This window comes from Sander lucioperca, chromosome 2 (genome assembly GCF_008315115.2).
Source record: "Sander lucioperca isolate FBNREF2018 chromosome 2, SLUC_FBN_1.2, whole genome shotgun sequence".
NCBI classification, from domain to species: Eukaryota; Metazoa; Chordata; class Actinopteri; order Perciformes; family Percidae; genus Sander; species Sander lucioperca.
This window is the reverse complement of record NC_050174.1, coordinates 37,598,756-37,620,945: the sequence shown is the minus strand read 5'-3', so window position 1 is coordinate 37,620,945 and position 22,190 is coordinate 37,598,756. Positions and strand designations below refer to the sequence as shown.

Genomic DNA, 22,190 nt, shown 5'->3' with positions numbered 1-22,190 from the left:
CCACTCTGAGCTCCATTTTCGAGTCGTTTTTAAGGGTCTTGCAGGGATGTTGCCCCTTGTGAAATCATTTTTGGGGGTTTTAATAAGTCATCCGCATGAAAGACAAAGATGGAGGAAGACGGGTGGAGAGGTGAAGTGGGTAAAGAGATGTTTGATAGAGAGGGAGGAAATGGACGTGACAGCAGAGGACATAGGCTGGAAGAGTCTAAAAGAGATAGGAAGAAAAAAAAAAGAAACCTATGAAGGATGTCCGGAAGGAGTTTTTTTTTGGTTGTTTTCTTTGTGTGAACGCAGGATGAGATGAGGCAGGAAAAACTGAAGCATCCTCCCTGCTGCTGGCAGATGCTGCTGACAGGAGGAACGCTGCCCCGGCTGCTTTGTTTATTTGTTGATCTGAAGGATTCCCATTTGGCTGTGAAACACACACACACACACACACACACACACACACACACACACACACACTCCCCCTGAGCTCTGTAGTGACTGTAATTCATTCTCTGTCAACAGTAATCTGGGCTGCACTGAAGAGTTTAGTGTCCTGTGATGGTTGCAGTGGAGCTTCAGAGGCAGTTACACCTTGAAACACTAAAATCTGACATTAAATTTGACATTAAAGGGATCATTTAAATCTTTTGAAGTGGGCTTGTATGAGCTACTTATCCATAGTCAGTGTATTACCTAGATGGCTGTCGGCACGCCCCCATTTTAGAGAAGCAGACAGGAGTACCGACACAGAAGCTAAGCAATGTGAGTTGAGCGATGTGAGTTTGCTCTGGCAGACGCATCTGCCAGAGCAAATAAAACACAAGCTCGCAGATTTGGTTGGTTCCCAGGCTATATCATTTTGGTATCAGTTCCAAAATTTTAATCGTGGGAGATACAAGCAACAAGACAGATACATACTACTTAGAGTTAAATTGCATTTTAGGGGTTTGGAAAAATGAAAGACTCGCCCTGTAAATTTTTTTTTAAATAAAAGACGGACTATTCATTATTCATTCATTTTTTGTCAAAGAGAGTGCTTGCAAAACTTGGGCAATTTTTTCTCTTCTTATAGACCCTCCTGATGGCAGACATTTTCCACCTGTCATGGAAAAAACTGTTCAGGTTCAACTAATGAATAGTTATAAGTTAGACCCACGTTGTAAAAATGTCAACTCAGGTTTGTTGTTGTCAGGAAATGTTTAAATGATATCTCCTTGGGAAAGGAGCCTTTTCAAGTCAACTGTCTGGTCAATGATTGGCAGTTCTCTCCGTCGCCCCTGCAAGCATCAACATGAACCCTTCCTACAACTGATTGGTTGAACGCACTGCTCGCTACACTGTCATCGTGGTCTTTGCTTCGGCTTTGAAAACCGCAAAAGTGTACGGCGGCTGAAAAAAACACAACATTTCTTTTCTTTTTAGTTAAACTCAATCCAGACTGCTGCCCACCTGCTCTGACATGCTCATGTCTGCACTCCTCTTCCTTTCCACATACAAACTGAGTTGCTGAGTTGCTGTTGATCGAGGCTGAAGTTCGTAAACGTCACTTCTCATTTCGCACCTTGGTGTGAGCAGCTGGATGTGTTTTAATTATTCTTAAAACACTTCCATTTCTGTTTCCATTTTTACAGTTTTAGAGCTGTAACACCTTGTAAGATTCAACTCAATCAACTCAAGAATGTGAGATTTGATGATGCATTTAATTTAAATTGAATGGAAATTGGATTAAATAGTTACACCCCTGCTGACAGGAACAGAAGCGCTGAATACATGATATAGTTGTACAAAGCCTGGATGTTACACAACGCTTACAATTGACATTCTAATTACTATACAGAACCATATATGAAATATATTTTACAGATAAGGCAGAGGTCCTTGTGTCCTCAGTTAAAAGTGATACCTTATAGCCTTTTTTGTGTCTACACAAATTAGGGCTGGGCAATATATCGATATCGATATATGAGGCTAGATATCGTCTTAAATTTTGGATATCGTAATATCCTGATATGACACAAGTGTTGTCTTTTCCTGGTTTTAAAGGCTGCATTACAGTAGAGTGATGTAATTTTCTGAACCCAACAGACTGTTCTAGCTGTTCCATTATTTGCCTTTACCCACATAGTTATTATATCAACATAACTGATGATTAGTTATCAAAAATGTCATTGTGTGCATATTTTGTGAAAGCACCAATTGTCAACCCTACAATATCGCCACAATATCGAGGTATTTGGTCAAAAACATGGGGATATTTGATTTTCTCCATATCGCCCAATATTGCTCTAACAAAAATGGCGTTTCAGCCACGTTTTTCAGTCTGTCTCATGCACATCTGATGGAATAGATCTGCTTATATTTTAAACCTACAGCTGTCTACACAGGCTGTGTAACGTATTTTTTAATCTTTAAGTCTATTTTCTGCTTCCCCTCCTTGCAAAATGCCAAATTCACTCCCCACTCCTCCCGGTACCTGCATAACGTGTTTTGGCTGTCCCGGGATACCCGGCTCCATGTCAGCGATGGATGGTTTCATTTCCCTCCATAAATGTTTTAATCTAACAACGTCATTGCTATGCGTCACTTCTATGCATAGATGTTTATCAATTTGCGGCACTAATGTATGGCTAAAAAAAAAACTATAACAGCCATAATTCATGTAAGTTACAGACATAACAGTGCCCGTCTGTGGGCAACACCAAAATTATGTTTCCTAACTATCTGTATTTAATGTTTTATTTGGCTATAATACTATCTGAGTGTGGTTTTGTCTAATTTTTTAATTAGGAACAACTGCTAGTAATATGGGAAGGTCCCGAATTTTTCCAGACGTCTGGTCACTCTAGGCGCAGCGATGCTTTGAGCTAAATGTTAGCATACTGACATGCTGAATATATAATGTTCACCATGTTCACCATTTTAGTTTAGTTAGTTTGTGATGTTAGTATTCTAACATTTGGTAATTAATTAGCAGTAAACACGAAATCCAGCTGAGGCCGATGGTAATGTCATTAGTTATGCAGGTATTTGGTAATAAACCAAAACTTATTGGACAAATCAAAATGTTGACCTGATGATGGCGCTAGATGAAAAGTCTGAGCATCACCAAAGTAATTACATTTCATCCTGAGGGGAAGATGAATGATGAGCCACGTCGTGTTTCATTCAATAAGCTGCTGAGACAATTCACTTAAAACCACAAAAGTAAACCTCATGATGGTGCTAGAGGAAAAGTCAGAGGATCACCAAAAAGTCAGTAGTCTTCAACCTCTGGGAACCATGAATGTCTGAACCAAATGTCATTACAATCCATCCAATAGTTGTTGAGATATTTCAGTCGGGGCCACCAGTGGTGGCATGACTGACCCTCATTGGAGTTGTGCTGCTAATGCTATCATGGCTAAAAATATACAAAGAAAAGATGTAAAGATCTTTAAAAACGACGGAAATTATCAAGCTTCCATTTAAAATCTGATGCAGCCTCGTTGGCAGAAATAAAAAGCAGTTCTTGTGCTGCTGAAACGCAGACTGCCATCTGCATGACAATAAGATGCACTTGGGTTGTTCGGTGAATGACAGCGGCTGCTCTGCTATCACTTCCTGTCTGTCAGCGTGGATCCCTGCAGGCGGGATGAGGATGAATCAACAAACACAAATCCTGCTTCTGTTGGATCCGATTGGTTTATCATAAATTCTGATCACTTCACAGGAGCGTTGACATGCACATCAATATCCGGTTATTCCTCAGGACTCTTAAGTGGTTTTAACATTGTATCCTGTTTACTGTAACTGCGGTGAGCTCGCCTGACGGCTGTGTTGAGATGTTGTGAAACCAGCATCTCATGAGTCGTCCCGTTTTCACCTGATGGGGCTTTTAACAGGTTTTGCACAGGCTGGGTTTCCATGGCGACTATGACAGTGTTTAGTTTATTCAGGGAGAGTTGCGACCAGGGTGTGATGTCGCATGTAAACAGTTGATCCCGAGTGAGCGAGCATCAGGACGGAGAGCGATGAGGAGAGGTGCGCATAGTGTTATAGCAGCATCACAGCTGTTATTATTCACCTCACCAGAACACAGAGGAGGAAGACGTACTAAAAGTAGCAATACAACAGTGTAGAAATACTCTGTTACAAGTAGACAGTTACAAGGCTGCACACTATATCGTTTGTTTATCGTCTTCGCAATATCAAGTGGCGCAATACACACATCGCGATAGGCTGTGACATATCCAGATAGACACTCACGAGATTTTTTGTGTTAGTTGAAGGAAAATATCGGTAGATAACTGCTCTGGAAAATGTAACTGTCGTTCTTTTTTAGTGGTGCCTTTTATGTTAATTTCAATGTTCAATTTGTTCAATAAAATAATTTTGTTTTAAATTCAACATGCAATTTGTTGTATTTTAGCAGAATATTGAAAGCAGCAGAAATGCAGAACTGAGTACACTTTAATATGTTTATTTATCGCAAGTAATATCGTAATTGCGATATTCAACAACGGTATCAGATATTGCACATTTTCCTCATATCGTGCAGCCCTAGTTACAAGCAGGGCTGTAGTACTCGAGTCCGGACTGAAGACGCTTTTCTGTTGTCTCGGACCCGTCTTGGAATTGTTGGTATTTGGCCTCGGACTTGCCTCGGACTTGGCCACTGGCCTCGCCAAATATTGTAGTTGGTCTTGACCGAGTCCAGCACTATTTTCTTTTGTTCTAAAGTAACTTCCTCCTTCAAAACAAATCCATTGATGAAGCGCGCTTGTTCAGAAAACCGATATTAGTTTAATTCAAAATCCATCTAGAACGGGCATCAAGACTGGTCGCCTGGCTGCATCATATACCTCAATCATCAGGTATCAATCATTTTCATTTTGGCCACAGACACAATGTCAGCGAGCACGTTGTACTATGAACAGTGGCGGTTTTTGGCACGGGCGAACCGGGCAGCCACCCGGGGCGGAATTTTTTCTCGCCCTGGGTGTAATTCAATGTAGAACCGCCCCTGACTATGAATTCTTCAGGACAAGTAATAACTTCCAGAATGGGAACAAACTTTTTTGGACTCGGTCTTGACTTGGATTTGAACCTCTTTGGACTCGGTCTCGACTAGTCCCGGTCTTGAATTTGTCTTGGACTTGACAAAGGTGGACTTGACTACAGCCCTGGGGTCTCATTTATAAAAGTGTGCGTAGGATCCTTACTAAAAGTGTACGTACACCCAAAAGCCAAAAATGGCGTACGCCAAAAAAAAATCAGATTTATAAAACCGTGCTTAGGCACACCTGTAAGCAATGCTCCCTTTATAAATCACAGATTACCTACAAGTGTGCGTATGTGAATCAGCCTCATATCCCGCCCTCCACACGGCCATTTTTAACCATAAATAGTCAATGCAAAGCTCCTCATAAATGCTGATAAGTATGTTAATGACCCTGGCTGTTGTTCTTTCGTCAGATGCTCGGGAATTGTGCAAATCGAATTATATTTTTGGTCTGTTCTCGCACAGTGTAGGGAAACCTGATCTATAGACTACCTATATTAATAATACCGTCCAAATTGGCAGGCATTACAGTACTCAGGGACAGCTCTGATATACCAGACCTATATGATAAGATTAAACAGAACTTTATATTATATCCAAACAAGCCTTAGTGATGAAGTTGAAGATTATATATTATATTTATAAAAAAACACTTAGCTGTCTGCCATTTCCCTCTGGAAACAGCCGGTTGCCCCCAGAGTGGCGGGGAGCTGTATTTGGACCGGGATGGCACGGTGCCGGCGCGTTGCCCTCTCTACTGGACCCAATTCAGTACATAGGTCATCGTCATGGTCCCTGAAGCCTCTTTCTCTCCTGATTCTTCAATTGGCGTAGTCCTCCAGCAGTGTCAGCAGTGCCATCATGCAGCGTGCATGATGTCAGTATGGATGAATATTAATTTGGTGACATGAAGCTGCCAAAGCTGCGCCACATGTAGAGTCGATTGTGATTTATAAAGGGAATCTGGCGTAGGACGTGCGTGGGAACGGTTTTATAAATCAGAATATTTCTGTGTGTACTCACATCCTATGTTTTGTCCGTATGCCACTTCTGACGCAAATTCGCCGCACAGTTTTATAAATGAGACCCCTCCATTCAAATTTTTACTTTAGTAGAAACACAAAAGTATGAACATCAAGATGTACTTGACAATGCATATCAGGTAATTAAAATGGTTTTGTCTTTGTGTTTGCAAGCTCATGTCAAGTCATGTCGGTGAACAACAGCCTGGAGCGACGCTTGCTGAGCAGTGATGTAACACAAATTATTTTGAGCCAAAGCTTCTCCCAATTTCACAGCTGAGGAAAGCAAGCTTTAATGTCTGCATGTAGTCAAAACATCAGATTCATATTCGTGAACACATTAAGAATAAATAAAAAAACATGCTCAGAAACACAGATATGTTCTTTATGCTGCAAATTTAAAATGATTATTTAAAGTTGTTGATTTGATGTTAAAATTCAGCGTCACCAGATCTTTCAGGTGATACTTTCAACACAGAGGTTCATTAACAATTCACCTTTCTCACGTTCACCACATTACACTTATGTGTTAATGATGCTAAAAAGACGAGAGAAAAAAATCCATGTTAATCACGCCTCTTAATTCAACATAGATTTACAGTGTGACAAAGACTGGTATGTTGTGAATTAAGTTTTTTTTTTGTTCTTTTGGCTCACAATATTCTTTATCCGGTAAATTATTTATTTAAAACGATTTAATTAGCACTTAATACCTAGTATGACATGAAAATAGGCATTTTAAAGAGAAAAATGCAACCATAAATCTTTATGTTTATTAGCAGTTGTCTTTTTCTGTAGCGTCTTATCATCAAACAAAAGTCGGCGGCCCTCAGCAGGATTCAAACTCACCCCACACGTGTCCAGTCTGCACCTGATAATCATCAGCACTTTGATGTTGTTTATCCTTTCATTTTCACAGAATATTGGCTGGAGCGAACGTCAGTCAGCGTCGTGCAGACAATTAGTCACATGTCTTTCAAAAACACTTTTTCTCAAGGCACAAAATGTCTGACTCCTGACTCTTGATCTGGATTTCTTAGCGGGGACAAACCCGCCGGGGATCTGACTCATGTCTGCTGAGACGTCAGATCTGTCATGTGTTAAGCTGTGAGTCATACCCATAGAATTTAACAAGGAGTGAGCATTTTATTTAAAAGGGTCTGTACCTCTCTGTGTAAAACGATGACAAATGTCAATCACAGCGGGCAACAGTGACTAAAGAATCACTCAATATGTGATCGTGCCAGACTAGAACATTGATATTAAAACATACAATATGTCATTCTCTGCCACTAGGGGTCTCTCAATCAAAACAATAACAAAAGTCGGAGTTTGCCAATTTCACATGGAAAAGCACGATCATACGATTAATTATCAAAGGTTGGCGTTTCATTTTCTGTCAATCTGCTAATTGATTAGTGATTCACGGTTTACCTCTAATACAAACTCTCTCTGTTCTGTATGAGGGAGGAAACCACAAACTAGTTGCATGTTGCAGAATCTGAACACTGTGCTCGACATCATGTTGTTCATCAGGATTTGGCTTCTTCAAAAGTCAATGCTTAATAATCCACGAGCCACGTCGCGACTCGTCCCAGAAGCGTGTGTGAAGCGTCTCTCCGCTTCGCTAAAGATACGCGCCAGGTCAATTTTCGCGCGAGCCGCGGGCCGTTCACACAGCTGGGCAGGAAGTGAAACAGCGAGAATATCCAGTCAATTTACCAGGTTAGTAATTCAAGTGATTTTGGAGCGTAGTCTGCTCTGCACAGCACGTAGAAGATGTATCTGGCTGAATAACTTCAGTATTAGAAACAAGAGGTGGCTCAATCATCAATTTTACCCCAGATTTGTACTTTGATTAGAATATTGTTGGAAGAGAGATGAACCTTTCAGCTGAGTTATTGATGGGAACTGCTTACCATGAGCTTTTGGGAGAATCCTGTATTGAATTCAAAAAACAGAATTAATGCTGCTTCTGACTTGACTCACAAATGAGCGAGCAGGATGTATTCAGGGTCATGCTTATTCCAGAGCGACTGAAGACCATTTTTTAATCCTTGAAGACGATTTTCTTGTATTTGACCTTGTTGGGAAATATTTTTCCGTCATTTTCTTTCTCTTGTTAAAGAAGGAAAGCATCAATTTAAAGCTCAGTGTAAAATCCAGCTTTAATGTCAGTGTTACAGCTAGGAGTGTAACGATACATTGATCTCAATCGATTCAAAGATCCACGATCCAATATCATTGATGCAAAGTGAAAATATTGGTACATATACATACATGCATACATGCCCCTTAATTTAGATTCCCACTTTATATTTACTCTTTATATTAAAAGTCCCATGGCATGAAAATGTCACTTTATGAGGTTTTTTAACATTAATATGTGTTCCCCCAGCCTGCCTATGGTCCCCCAGTGGCTAGAAATGGTGATAGGTGTAAACCGAGCCACGGGTATCCTGCTCTGCCTTTGAGAAAATGAAAGCTCAGATGGGCCGATCTGGAATCTTCCCTTTATGATGTCATAAGGGGAAAGGTTACCTCCCCTTTCTCTGCTTTGCCTGCCCAGAGAATTTGGCCGTCCATGAGAAAGAGCGGGACATCATGGCTTGCAAACGAGCAAAGCATGGCAGTTGGTCAAGGCCACACCCCCACCCTCCACCTTGCCCCCCCTCTCTCCTCCTCAATAGCATTTAAAGCTACAGACACAGAAATGGCACATACTAAGGAAAGCTCATTGTAGGACTGGCTCTAGTGGCTGTAATTCTGCACCAAGGCTGAATTTCAGGAAATAGACTTCAGATACAGTATTAGAGGACCACTAAGGTCTATATAAAAGATACTTCAGATACAGTATTAGGGGACCACTAAGGTCTATATAAAAGAGACTTCAGATACAGTATTAGAGGACCACTAAGGTCTATATAAAAGAGACTTCAGATACAGTAGTAGGGGACCACTAAGGTCTATATAAAAGATACTTCAGATACAGTATTAGGGACCACTAAGGCCTATATAAAAGAGACTTCAGATACAGTATTAGGGGACCACTAAGGTCTATATAAAAGAGACTTCAGATACAGTATTAGGGGACCACTAAGGTCTATATAAAAGAGACTTCAGATACAGTATTAGGGGACCACTAAGGTCTATATAAAAGAGACTTCAGATACAGTATTAGGGGACCACTAAGGCCTATATAAAAGAGACTTCAGATACAGTATTAGGGGACCACTAAGGTCTATATAAAAGAGACTTCAGATACAGTATTAGGGGACCACTAAGGTCTATATAAAAGAGACTTCAGATACAGTATTAGGGGACCACTAAGGTCTCTATAAAAGAGACTTCAGATACAGTATTAGAGGACCACTAAGGTCTATATAAAAGAGACTTCAGATACAGTATTAGGGGACCACTAAGGTCTATATAAAAGAGACTTCAGATACAGTATTAGAGGACCACTAAGGTCTATATAAAAGAGACTTCAGATACAGTATTAGGGGACCACTAAGGTCTATATAAAAGATACTTCAGATACAGTATTAGAGGACCACTAAGGTCTATATAAAAGATACTTCAGATACAGTATTAGGGGACCACTAAGGTCTATATAAAAGAGACTTCAGATACAGTATTAGGGGACCACTAAGGCCTATATAAAAGATACTTCAGATACAGTATTAGAGGACCACTAAGGTCTATATAAAAGATACTTCAGATACAGTATTAGGGGACCACTAAGGCCTATATAAAAGCATCCAAAAAGCAGCATGTCATAGGACCTTTAAAAAGAATAGTTTGTTTTGAATTTAAGTGTCTGGAAGAGCTTGGTAATAAAATTGTCAAATCATATTTTAGTTGCTTTTTTGTGTAACTGTGTTAAATGGGCATATGTATCGTCTCATATCAATCGCAGGCCCATATATTGACTCAAATCAAAATTGTATCGTAACAGACTTTAAGATATCGGCAGATTTCGTATCGTTGTCCAAAGAATCAATATAATAGCGTATCGTGATAAAACCTGTGATTTACACCCCTTGTTACAGCCCAGACTGTTGCTGGTGGAGGAGTTTTGCTTTGGTCTTGTGTGTCGGCTCCACTGTGCTGTGATTGACAGGAGATTATTGGTTGGAAACATGGAAATCAGACAGGCAGAAGGCAGAGGTAGCCCCCCCCTGGTGAATTTTAAAAGAAACCTGAAGCTTCAGAAGTTTAGCAAAATGAGCAGGTGACCTTGATGGTCTTTTTTTTCTTTTTTCTTTAACATCTCAGTATGCCTCAGTTCCTCTCGCCATCCTGAGGAGAACTTTATGATGGAGATATGCAGCAGAGGCGATTTCTTTAAGACTGCAAGGGAAGCTCAGCTTCCCTTAAACTGTCAAAAAATTAATGGTCAAATATGTACTATTGTGTTAACATTTTATTGACTAAAAATGCATTAGAACACATTCATCTCGAAGACGAGCTCGTTCAATATCAGCTACTTAAAGCAGGTCGACTGACTCAATTTCCTTCTCATACAGTCACAGTGCATTTCCCTGTTGAAGCCTAGCGTCCATTGACTTCAATGGGGCTGCTTTGAACAGTTTTTTTCAGTGCTTCGAAACTAGACGGTCATTGGATAAATGCTGCGATTATGTCCCGCCCACGTACGCTCAGCGTCTCTGGGGGTGAATGGAGCAGTGGGCTGGCCTGGACTCCGGGCTTCTGCGTGATGATTGGAGGGTCTGTCGAAAGAATGCATCTCCTTTTGATTGACTGCGATTTTGTACTATAAAAAGTCGCCGAAGCTATTCGAGCTCACAGCTCAGTCCCATCTAGCCAATTTTCATCATACATTTCATACAATTATACACCACATTCCTTGTTTCAGTTTAACCTAATTCCCACATTTCCTCCTCCGAGTTTAATAACGTTTTGTTAGATTGTTCGTTCATTCATTCAGACGGTAGGCTAGGCTAGTGTTGTAGGGGTGAACTAGCCAGCTAGTAAACAGCAGACAATGCTAATATTGTCGACCTGATTTTGGCAAAGCCATTTGAAAGTCTTCCTTACGAGGAGAAACTTAGAATTAAACAGCAGGGCAGATCAATACCTAAGATTGATTTAGTGCAAAAGATAGGGTAAAGTAACCGGTCTTTTCAGCTCTCCTGGTATGACAAAGTTAGCTGGCTGACTGGAAGTGCCGTGACAAAGAAAATGTACTGCTGGCCATGCCTCTTGATGAAACCATCTCATGGATATTATAAATCATTTTTATAATAATTATTATATATTATTATTATTATTATATAATATAAATTATATTATTATATATAGTATTATAAATAAATGGACAATTTTTATTATGTAGGCCGAAAATGAGCTTCCCCTCTTTGAAAGACCAGCAGCCGCCACTGATCTGCAGGCTTCTGTTCTTCTAGTTCGGAACAAAACCTGTTTCACCCCATTAACATGGTGGGGTTCATATGATGAATTTCAACAAACAATATGTTCAGAGTCAGTGAAGATGTTTACGTAATCAATTCCAATTAGATATAGTCTCGTCCTGTTGTAGCTTCAGTTTGCATTTTTTAATATATTTTGATTCTGATTCATATTACTGTTAAGGTGTGTTCAGACAGAAAGCAAAGCAAATGTGTTTGACCGTGTTGTGTCGCCAAAACAACCAGTGTAGACGGAGGCACCTACCGTGTCTGTGTTCAACCATGTCTCCCTAAAAATGATGTTCCCATACAACAAAACTGCATTCTCGATTAACGTTTTGAGGGTAACTAAATTTTCCAGCGACCAGCGCACGTTGTGAAACAGTCGCTGTTTAAAACACGTGCTTAGCGTTATGAATTGAAACAAACCTACTTGGTTAAGTTTAATAAAAGATCATAGTTTTGGTTTAGGACTTTGGCAGACTTTCATTAGATATGTTACTGAGAATACAGTTCTGTCGAACGGGAATGTAATTTTTAGACGATAGGGCTGCTGTGTCTGTGTTCAGCTCAGCTTCAGACTGATCTGAGACCTCAGCAGAAACTGCAGTTCCCTTTCAGTCAATCTTTTTTTTCCTAATGTCTGTGTTTCTTTTTAAAGTAGATTCATGGGGCGACCTCTAGCTCACCCAGTAAGAGCGTGCGGCCCATGTAGGCTGAGTCCTTTGCAGCGGTCCAGGTTTGAGTCCGACCTGTGGCCCTTTGCTGCGTGTCATCCCCCCATCTCTCTCGCACCTTTCCTGTATATCCACTGTCACTCTGAAATAAAGGGAAAAAGCCCCCCAATAAATTATCTTTAAAGTAGATTCATGAAGCACCACGATAAGTACACATTTTTTCTCTCAAGTTGAAACATTTTCAGCTTGCACAAATTGCCTTAGCATCAGTCCCTGGCAAATTTGCATGTATTGGTGCCCATCCACCAATTTCCATTGTGCAACGCGCTCTATCTGAGTGTGGCCAGAGTCTCTCCAGATAATGGGGCAGAGATTTGTCTGCCAATTGTCTGTCATAGGTTTTAATTCACTTGTCAAACCTGAATGCACCCAGATCAGGACCACCATGCTCAGCATGGCTTTGTGGACCAGCACAAACAGGAGACTCTGTTTCTGCTCTGGTGTTATTTACTTTTACCATCAGTTTAATGCTGTAAAGCTAGAGGCCTACAGCTTTCATAATACTGGAAACAAAATTAAACTGCAGTGTTGGCGCCAGATTGCAGCCAAATGAAAGTCATGTTAACTTTAAAAATACCAAATGTCTTCTGTCTCATAGTTAGCGTTGGATTGTCAACCTCACCCGTCTGAATCTTATTTATTCTTATGTTGGGACAGCTCAGTCGATTTATGGTAAGTAACCTATACGGTCTTTATATATAATATACTCAACAACTACGGACTAGATTCCTAATAAAATTGTTGTTGATATTCATGGTCCCCCGAGTGAGATCCCGAATGATTTTGGTGGCGCCCTGAACTTTCCTCTAGCAGCACCATCATGGTAAAAAAGGCCAGTTGGATATATATTTATTAGGGCTGTCAAAATAACGTGTTCATTTCGATTAATTAATCTGAGAAAAAATAACGCGTTAAAAAAAATAACGCAGATTAATCCATTCCATATTGACGTTTGATCCGGAGCCGTTCTAGCCACCATTGGACTGTAAAATGAAGGAGGGAGACGAGAATGTGCTGCCTGGATCATTGATTGGAACATTTACTTGTAAAAATCTTCTTCCTGCCAACCCTGGCTACCGAAATCTGGTGCCACTGATATGTCTGCACTTCTCTCTGATGCTCTGAAACAGACGGCAACACAAATACCGCTGCATGTGACGCTAGTTAACACTATACTCAACAGCAGCTAACGTTAGCCTACCGCTAGCTAGTTAACACTATACTCGACAGCAGCTAACGTTAGCCTACCGCTAGCTAGTAGCTGGATTAAACACGGTTAAAATGCTGACAGCTAACGCTAAACGGTGTAAAGTTTGACTGTGTTCAATGAAACTGGTAAACTACAGCCTCGTGGTGCATTTGAAGTTATTGTAAATTTCCTTTTCCTATCTGGTGGTTGTTTTTGTCGTTCAACAGCAATTTACTAGTGAAATAAGTTATTGTTATTGTTATACATTATTATTAAATCATTTAATTTTGACCATATGCAATAAACAAGCCTTTCTTTAATGTCATCAACTGTTGTTTAGCACCCTTTTTTTTCTTTTCTTTTTTTACTTTCTTAAAAAGTATCGGTTCAGGCACCGTTAATTATGTATGCGATTAATTTCGATTAATTAATCACAGAGAATGTAATTAATTAGACTACATTTTTTAATCGATTGACAGCCCTAATATTTATATAAGATAAAAAACAATGTTCAGATTGCCATGAAATGTAATTGTAACTCACATTCGTTATTTCTGCATGCCACAGTGAGGCTTTGCAAATGTTATGGAAAAATAAATGCCAAAAATTGTAGTTATTAGAAAAGCTTCATAACGAGGTGTAGTGTAACCAGTCAAAATGCTTAGTCCCACAATAAATAGGCTATGTGATCAATCATCTGCATCAGTAGAGCTACGTGGTTGAGACTAAAATGCCAATATTCGCTCAATATATTGGCATTTTGATTAATTGGCAAAAACATTTGACTTGGTAATTAGACAGACGCTCAAATACAATAGAAGAAGAACAAGTGTACGAGGATTAAAAGTCAGTGCTGACAGCATTGTTCTCTAATGGAGGCACAGAAGAGAAGTGTGTTTTCAGAGCAGTACAACAGGCCATGTGGAGGCTGAGAGTCCATTAAGTATCAATGCCAGCCGGTGTGAAAGGGCTTCATGGTACGATGTTACGCCCACGCGCTCGGCTCTGCGTTCATTCACCACAGCCTCCACTTCTGAAGGAAACACTGAAATACAGAAAACAGCCAGCATCTGTCGTTCTAGGAATCACCTCGTATCCTCCTCTCTGCTGCCTTTCATATTTTATTTAACTGCAGCTTTCCTAACATCTTGTTCCTTTCTACACACAGGGGGGTTCTAGTTCTCTCATCTAAAATCCGATTAAAGATTCTTTCATCTGAGTCGATCAGTGTGGTGAAAAATAACTGAGGAAATGTGGTTCAGTTGTGGCTAAAAGCTGCTAGTATGTGTTGTTGAAGCGTTCTTCACAGCACAAAGGAGAGTTTGTACATAAAACCTTAATTTTCTCAGGTCTAATATAATGTTTTTTTCCAGATGTTGAGCATCAATGGGCTACAAACATCTGTTTGTTCAAGGTGTAGCTGCATTACATTTTGTGCAAGTTTTTTTACTTTTACCAGAAATATTATGTTAAAAACAAATAAATACAACTCCAGGTTTGTGTGTTATGATTAGACACCACAGTCTGTAGACAACAGTCTGTTTTCTGTTTTTACGGGAAAACAGATTTAGATTTATGGATAAGATAATCACATCAAATAAATTATACATATAAAAAATATGTACATATAATTTAAAAGGCCTGCCAATCATATTATACCAAGGCTAAGCTGTTACTTACAGTATTTTAGGTGATTTGCCAAACTTATTGTAGATTTGTTCACCAAATGCTTTCTCCTGGGGGGAATTGTTAGGTCTATTTATTACGAGTGTGGTCTAGACCTAATTTATCTGTTTGTGTCCTGATATAACTTCTGTTATGATTTGACACTATAAACAAAATAAAAATAAATTGAATTGATATACCAGTGTCCTACATAGAGCTGACCACCAGGTATTAGATTTAGGGAACAAAAGCTCTTTTATTAAAGGTGCAATATGTAATACTGACAGCTAGTGTTTAAAATAGTTACTGCAGTACAAATTCAAAATACTGGAGAGAGTCGTCTCCCCCGCCCCCTCCTCCCCAGACTTGACGTTCACGGAGGTTGCCAGGCTGAGACCGCAGCGTCTACAACAATGTTGCTAGACGCTTGTCTCACATAGCCAGACATTACTTCACAGCACAGCGGAGTAGCTAACGTTATATGATGGCTATATTGACAGTCATAAAAGCTTGTGCTCACACTGAGCTCTGTACCCAACTGACAGGCACACTTTTTCAGTTTAGAATTAGGGTAGGACCCGCTAAAAACACAACAACCTCGCTGTCCTCTCCACCCGACGGACAGACACACTTCATCAGCTCAGCATTACGGTAGCAACTGCTAAAAACACAACAACCTCGCTGTCTTCTCCACCCGACGGACAGACACACTTCCTAGGCTTAGAATTGCGGTAGGAACCGCTAAAAACACAACGGCCTCGCTGTCTTCTCCACCCGACGGACAGACACACTTCCTAGGTGTAGAATTGCGGTAGGAGCCGCTAAAAACACAACAACCTCGCTGTCTTCTCCACCCGACGGACAGACACTTTTCCTCGGCTTAGAATTACGGTGAGAACCGCTAAACACACTGCAAACTCACGGTCCTCTCCTCCCTATTTACAGCCCCCCTCTCTTAGCTTAAAATAATTCACCGTTGTTGGCTACGGCCGCTGAAAAGGCTACATGTTGTAAACAGCCGTGGCCCGCTTGCCTGGTCCTCCGGTAGCGTTAGCTAGCAGTTAGCAGGGTTAGCATGGTGGCGTTAGCCAGGACCAGTCGGGATCACTTTACTGGCCGTGTCTCAATTGTTTTTGCGAGTAACCAACTTGGGTACTCTAGCTATATAATTCAATGTGAGTACACAAATGTTGAAATGACATTAAATGCCGTCCCTTGAAGCCGTGATAAATTAGTCTGAAGCTAATGCTTACCTGTTCAGGAGGAAATTAGCCAACTCATCATCCTTTTGGGCTGTAAGCTGTCTCCATCTTTCAAATACATCCCAATATTATTTATTTATTGTTACGTCTCTTGTCACGCAACTGTTAGAAACATGCCATTTTTTTTTTAGGTCGGGTAGAATCTATCTCTGTTGATCCTGTTCGTTTGTTTGCTGCTTTCATGGCTGTACTAACGTTACAGCTGTAGCGCGCTAGGTTTACGTGTTTACAGATATATGTATATCTGGCAACCCGGCCTGGCTGTCAAACTGGGTAGTTGATACCAACACACAGGCCAAAACACAAACAGAAATTCTGTCACGGAACGGAAATTTCAAAAGGAGAAAATAGATAGTATTTCAACTTAGCATGTTTCCTTAATATCTGATGACGCATTGGGGTCATTTTTGGATTTATTACAGTAATTATATTACATATTGGACCTTTAAGATTAGTAAAGTTTTTGTTAAATGTTAAAAAAATAAACTTGTGCTGTCTCAAATTACTTTAGAATATTTATATTATTTATTTATATACCAAGACCATGACGTTTCCCTAACCTAAACCAAGTGTCTAAATATTTATAAACTATATAGTTTAATTAACATTTTGCAACTTGGCAAATATGTTTAATTAACATGTCCTTATTGTTTTGATAGAAAACATAATCTGGGAGGCATTACGTTTCCTTCAAAACATATTTACTGTTGCATATTAGCTGGATATAAACACAATTTCTAGGAGACAGGATTAGCAGTCCAACATCTGGGAGCTAACAGTCATATCTGGGGTTGTTGTGTTATTAAAGATAATAGGTCTCAATAAGCATAAATTTGCTCTTTACTTGTACTGTATGTTGTAAGTATGATGTCAGTGGCAGTTATTGTGATTGACCAGTTCACTCTGCCATCTTACAGATTTCCCTGTAGTAACCTGATTGAGTCTCTTGTATATTAAAACAGTCTCTGGTGTTACATCAGCTGCCAGATTGAAAGCCTGTCTCAGTTCAGATGCTTTAAAATGATATTGTTATGAAACACTCACAACTCTGGGAGATTAATTTATGCAGAATTGGGGGGAACATAATTGTTAATGGTTGATTGTGCGGCGCTGGTGTTGGTAAAGGAAAGAAAGTGGTTGTTAGTTTTGCAGCAGCAGGAGTTATTATGGCAGTGAGTAATGTCATGCCATTAGAGCTTGTCATTCAATAGGAAGGTAAGTGGCGTGAATGTGTGTGCGTGCGTGTGTGCGTGTGTGTGTGTGCGTGCGTGTGTGCTCTTATAGTGATACTGTAGGAGGGGGAAAAGAGAGCAGAGAGATGAGGAAAAGCTGGAGAGACAAAATGGGAAAAAAAAAAAGATGGCTACCATTCGCAAAAAAACACAAAACACGTGCCACACAAACACACACTCAACAAAACACACACACACACACACACACACACACACACACACACTACAATACATCCTCTTTCAGCAGCCTGACAATAAAGACAGGGATGATTTCTGTCTGGGAAAAAAAGACTGTCAGTGTGGCTGCTTACTGGGGGATTTAATAGGAGGGGATGAGGACAAGAAGAAAGAAAGGGAGAGGGGGAATGATAGCATGGAGGAAAAGAGGCAAAAGAAGCAGAGGAGGTGGATTAAGAAACACGGTGGAGTGAGAGGAGGAGGAGGAAAGGAAAGACAAGCAGAGTGGTGAATAAAAGGAAGAAGAGAAAACGGTAAATGAAGGAGAAGGAGGAGTAGAGGATGGCGCATAGGTGGAAGAAGAGGAGAGGATGAGTAGAAAGAAGAAGAAGAGATAAATGCAGACAGCAATTTCTCATCAAACAAGTCGACACAGTTCAGTTTTGCAGCTTCTGTAAATACTCCAATCCATTGACTGCAATCCATTAACAGAGCTGGAAGAGAGGGGGCGGATGGATGAAAAGATAGATGGATGGATGGATAAAAAGATGGATGATGGATGAAAAGATAGATGGATGGATAATTGGATCATTGGTTTGATTAAAATTCTTCATTGGCATTTTAGAACACATACAACAGGATTTTATCTGTAGTCTCTGAGTCGCATTAAAATGTGTTTTTTTTTAAAGCATAAAACCCAAAGATAAAAAAAATGTCTTTGTTTAATTATAGATTTTAGAGGCAGAATTAATGGAAAACTCAGCTGGCTCCCCTGGTACAATCCCCCCTCCCCCGATACCCTCCTTTTCCTGATTAATTTGGGTAAATCCAGCTCTGTATCTGCCATTTGTGATTCAACATCAGCACAAAGCTCTGGTGAGTCGAAGGAAATATTGAAGTCAAATCTTCAAAGATTTTTCTGCAATGTGTTTTCCTCTCTCCGGCTGCATCCTCTGCCTCTTACCACTGAAGTGGATCAATGTAAACACACAGCTTTTTATCTAGATTTAAGTGTTGTGGAAACAGATTTTCGTTTTTTTAAGTTTTATCTAAATGTCTGAGGTAGCCTTGAACCTGAGAGGGGCCGTGGTTGCAGTTAAACCCTCACTAATAATAGTGGTAGATTTGTCACTTGAAATTTGTAAAAAGTACATTTTCAAGCAATGAGTCCATTTCTCTCCTTGTTTGTTTTTCTCCTTTTTCCTCCTTTTCCCCTCCTTTTTATTTGTCTTTTTCTATCTTCCCTCCCTTTTCCCCATTACAGACTCTTGTTCTCCGCTTACTCAAATGGGAAAGTGCTTTTTTTGTCCATCATAGACCAGAGCAGCTTCTCATTTTTTTACCCAGAGGTTGACAATTCTGCTGAAAGGACAACTGTCATGGCTTATAGTGAGCCAACGTGAATCTGGTTCTGTTTCACAAGTAAAAAAAAAAACCTCATTCAAAATCACATAGACTTTTTTAATATCCTAAATAACTAGAAATCCAGTCTTGGAACATAACCTGATGTACTGTGACTCACTCAATTTGTCTAGACAGAGATGGATTGAAAAACCCATCTAATATTGTTGTTTACTTAACATTTCTGTTTTTGGCAGCCTTGAATGAACATTATTTACCAGACTATCACGGCTTAAATGTCACAGCTCAATGAAAGAGAGAAGTCCATGGATAGGACGAGGAGTCGTGGCGACTTTAGACATGTTTGTAATAACCGCAGGACAAAGGGGAGTGATGTTTTTCAGCCTGGGGTGCCTTTCTGTAATTGTTTTCAATGCTAGTCAGGGCCTCAGGTTTTTGCAGATCGTCTGAATGCCTGAAGTTGAAAATACTTCAACTCAGAGTAGAAAAGCGCCTAGTCTATATCCACGACGTTTCACTTCCGGGATTGTTTAGGTAGCGCCGGAAATTCCGCCAGATGTCCATCTTTTCGGCCGGATGTCTGTCACCTTCTGCTTTCTTTGTGTTGTAATTCTAAACTCCTGTGGATTTATGAGGACTATGGGTAACTGCTCCTCAGATATCTGCAGGGTAAATCCAGACAGCTAGCTAGACTATCTGACCAATCTGAGTTTTCTGTTGCACGACTAAAACAACCTTTGACCGTACACATGTTCCACCAAAACAAGTTGCCTCCCGAAGCTATTTTGCAGAGGTGCAGTTGCTCAGCATCACCTGAGACGATTGTGATTGGTTTAAAGAAATGCCAATACACCAGAGCACGTTTTTGTCTCATCCAGGAATGTTGTGTGGACTCGCCAGACCCTCCTCCGCAGCGCTGAGGTAGGTCTGGCAATGCAAGACTAAAAAGCACCGATGTGATTTGCGTTTTGTTCCCATTGTCCAATCGGATGAATTGAGAGCCAGTCATTTGCGGTGGTTACCTCAAAAAAGGTGCAGCAAGCAGCTCTTTTTTTAAATTCTAGGCTCCAACAAAAAAGGCAGTGCAATGTGCCTGGTGTTTTGCAACCTGCAAAAACGTAAGGCGCTCAGCACATTACAACTGCAGCTTTTGGCACTTGCGCGTTCCGGAGGTTGCTGCTTGGGACCACCTGATAAGTTGACAAAGTCATCTTGGACAAAACCCCAAATAAATACAAAGCAGAGCTGCTAATGTTAAACTAGACTCTGATCCAGGACCAGCTCTTACACAGTGGTTTGTAAAGTTACCTATAATGCCATAAAATATTGTAATCAGCTAATGATATGCTAACTCTGGGCCTTGGAAGTAGTCTAAAAGTAGGTAATTAATGGCTTCCCATCATCTCAAGAAAATGTCATTATCTTTGGATAACAATGTGTTAACAATATGGTTAACAATATTTGTTTTTCTGAGATAATTACCTCGTTATTGTGAGGAAAAGCCGTTTTGTTCCCTTGCGATATTGATCATATTATCACGACAAAACAACTTTGTTATCCCAAGATAATGCAAACAGTTTTGGGACATTTATATCTGATTTTTGCAAGAGAGAATTGGAAATAAGAAATCCACTAAAACACCTTTTTTTTGTGTGGAATAAAACAGAGGTTTGGTAGTTCGTCTGGTGATTCTGTAACTGACTCAGGATGGGGGAGGATATTGTCTGAAACAAAGTGAGGAAGACAGATTCTGTTTGTGCACAGCTCCAGGGTCCATGCATATTTTAGTGTTATTTGGGTCTTTGTGTGCTCCGTGCTCTGTGTGGTTTAATGAAAGCAGTACTTGAGTTTCTTTTTCTTTCTTTGTTGCCCAGCCACAGATACTGAAGGGCTCACAAAACAAGATATTGGAGACACAACTGAAATCGATGATCACAGAAGCTTGAGGCGAGAACAGTGATGCAGAGTTTTAATCAGCATAAGTTCCTGGTAGAGCAAAACACCGAACAAGAAGTGAAAGACTAATACTGTAAACATCACCAATAACTCTGGGATTCACCACATGAACTCCTCATACCCAAACAAAAGAACAAGCCAACATTGATCATGTGATTAAGCTCCTAACTCATAAAATCAATGCGATCGAGAAAAACAATTATTTTGCACATTATGTTTTGCATGTAAACGCTTAGTAACTGTCTTGTGTTCTGAAGGGGAATTCAAAAGGTTCGACAGAAAAAAAAGTGTTAAGGGAAATTTCACAGTTCAAAGTGTTTTCATTGTTTTCTTAAGTTCAATAAATGCAACATCTTTCCAAAAGTCAATGACTAATCGTGTTAAATAATCGTGATTTCAATATTGATCAAAATAATCGTGATTATGATTTGTTTTCCATAATCAAACAGCCCTAAGTTACAGTATATACTTAGAATATAAACATGATCACTTACTGGATCATGTAATACAGATTTTTTGGCTCATGGGATGTTTGTTCACCACATGAAATACTGAAATATCTCAGTAGCTGCTCTTGAAAGGATTTCCCATTTTTACGGACGTTGATGGCCACCAGTCTGCTAGCTCTAGCTTCATATTCACGGTACAGACATTAAAGGGTGGCTACTGTTTTTTTCAACCCTATGTTCCTATGTTTTTGTGTCTAAGTGACTGATGGGAACAACAATCTTTGACATTGGTCCAGTATTAAGCAAGATCGCTGCAGTCGGCAGCGGCGAAACAAGTTACAATCTAAGTTAATAGGGCATTTGTCCAGCTTGCCACGCCCCCATGTCACGTCCGGTCGGCTTGTCAAGCGAAAAAAAACACGTGTTGAAGTGCTGTGAGTCAGTTAACCTCTAACTTAGCTACAGCCAGTCAAAAGTTAGCATGGTAACTACAGATGCAGAGACCCATTGACAGAACTTGAGCCTCCTCCTCTTTCACTGAAATGTGTGAAAGTGTGGAAGTATTTTGGATTTCCAGTGAGTTATGTTGGTAACGTTCGCGTTGTTGACAAAAAAGCCACAGTTTGCAAGCTTTGGTATGTGCATGTACCATATTCTGTGTGTTTACCTTTGCACATT

At 40.1% G+C, this 22,190-nt stretch overlaps 1 protein-coding gene across 3 annotated transcripts in view; it reads left to right on the top strand.

The window, feature by feature from the left end:
- The window catches only part of znf608 (zinc finger protein 608), a 61,845-nt gene that overhangs the window by 3,191 nt on the left and 36,464 nt on the right, over positions 1–22,190 (top strand). The gene's annotated exons all lie outside the window — the stretch shown is intronic.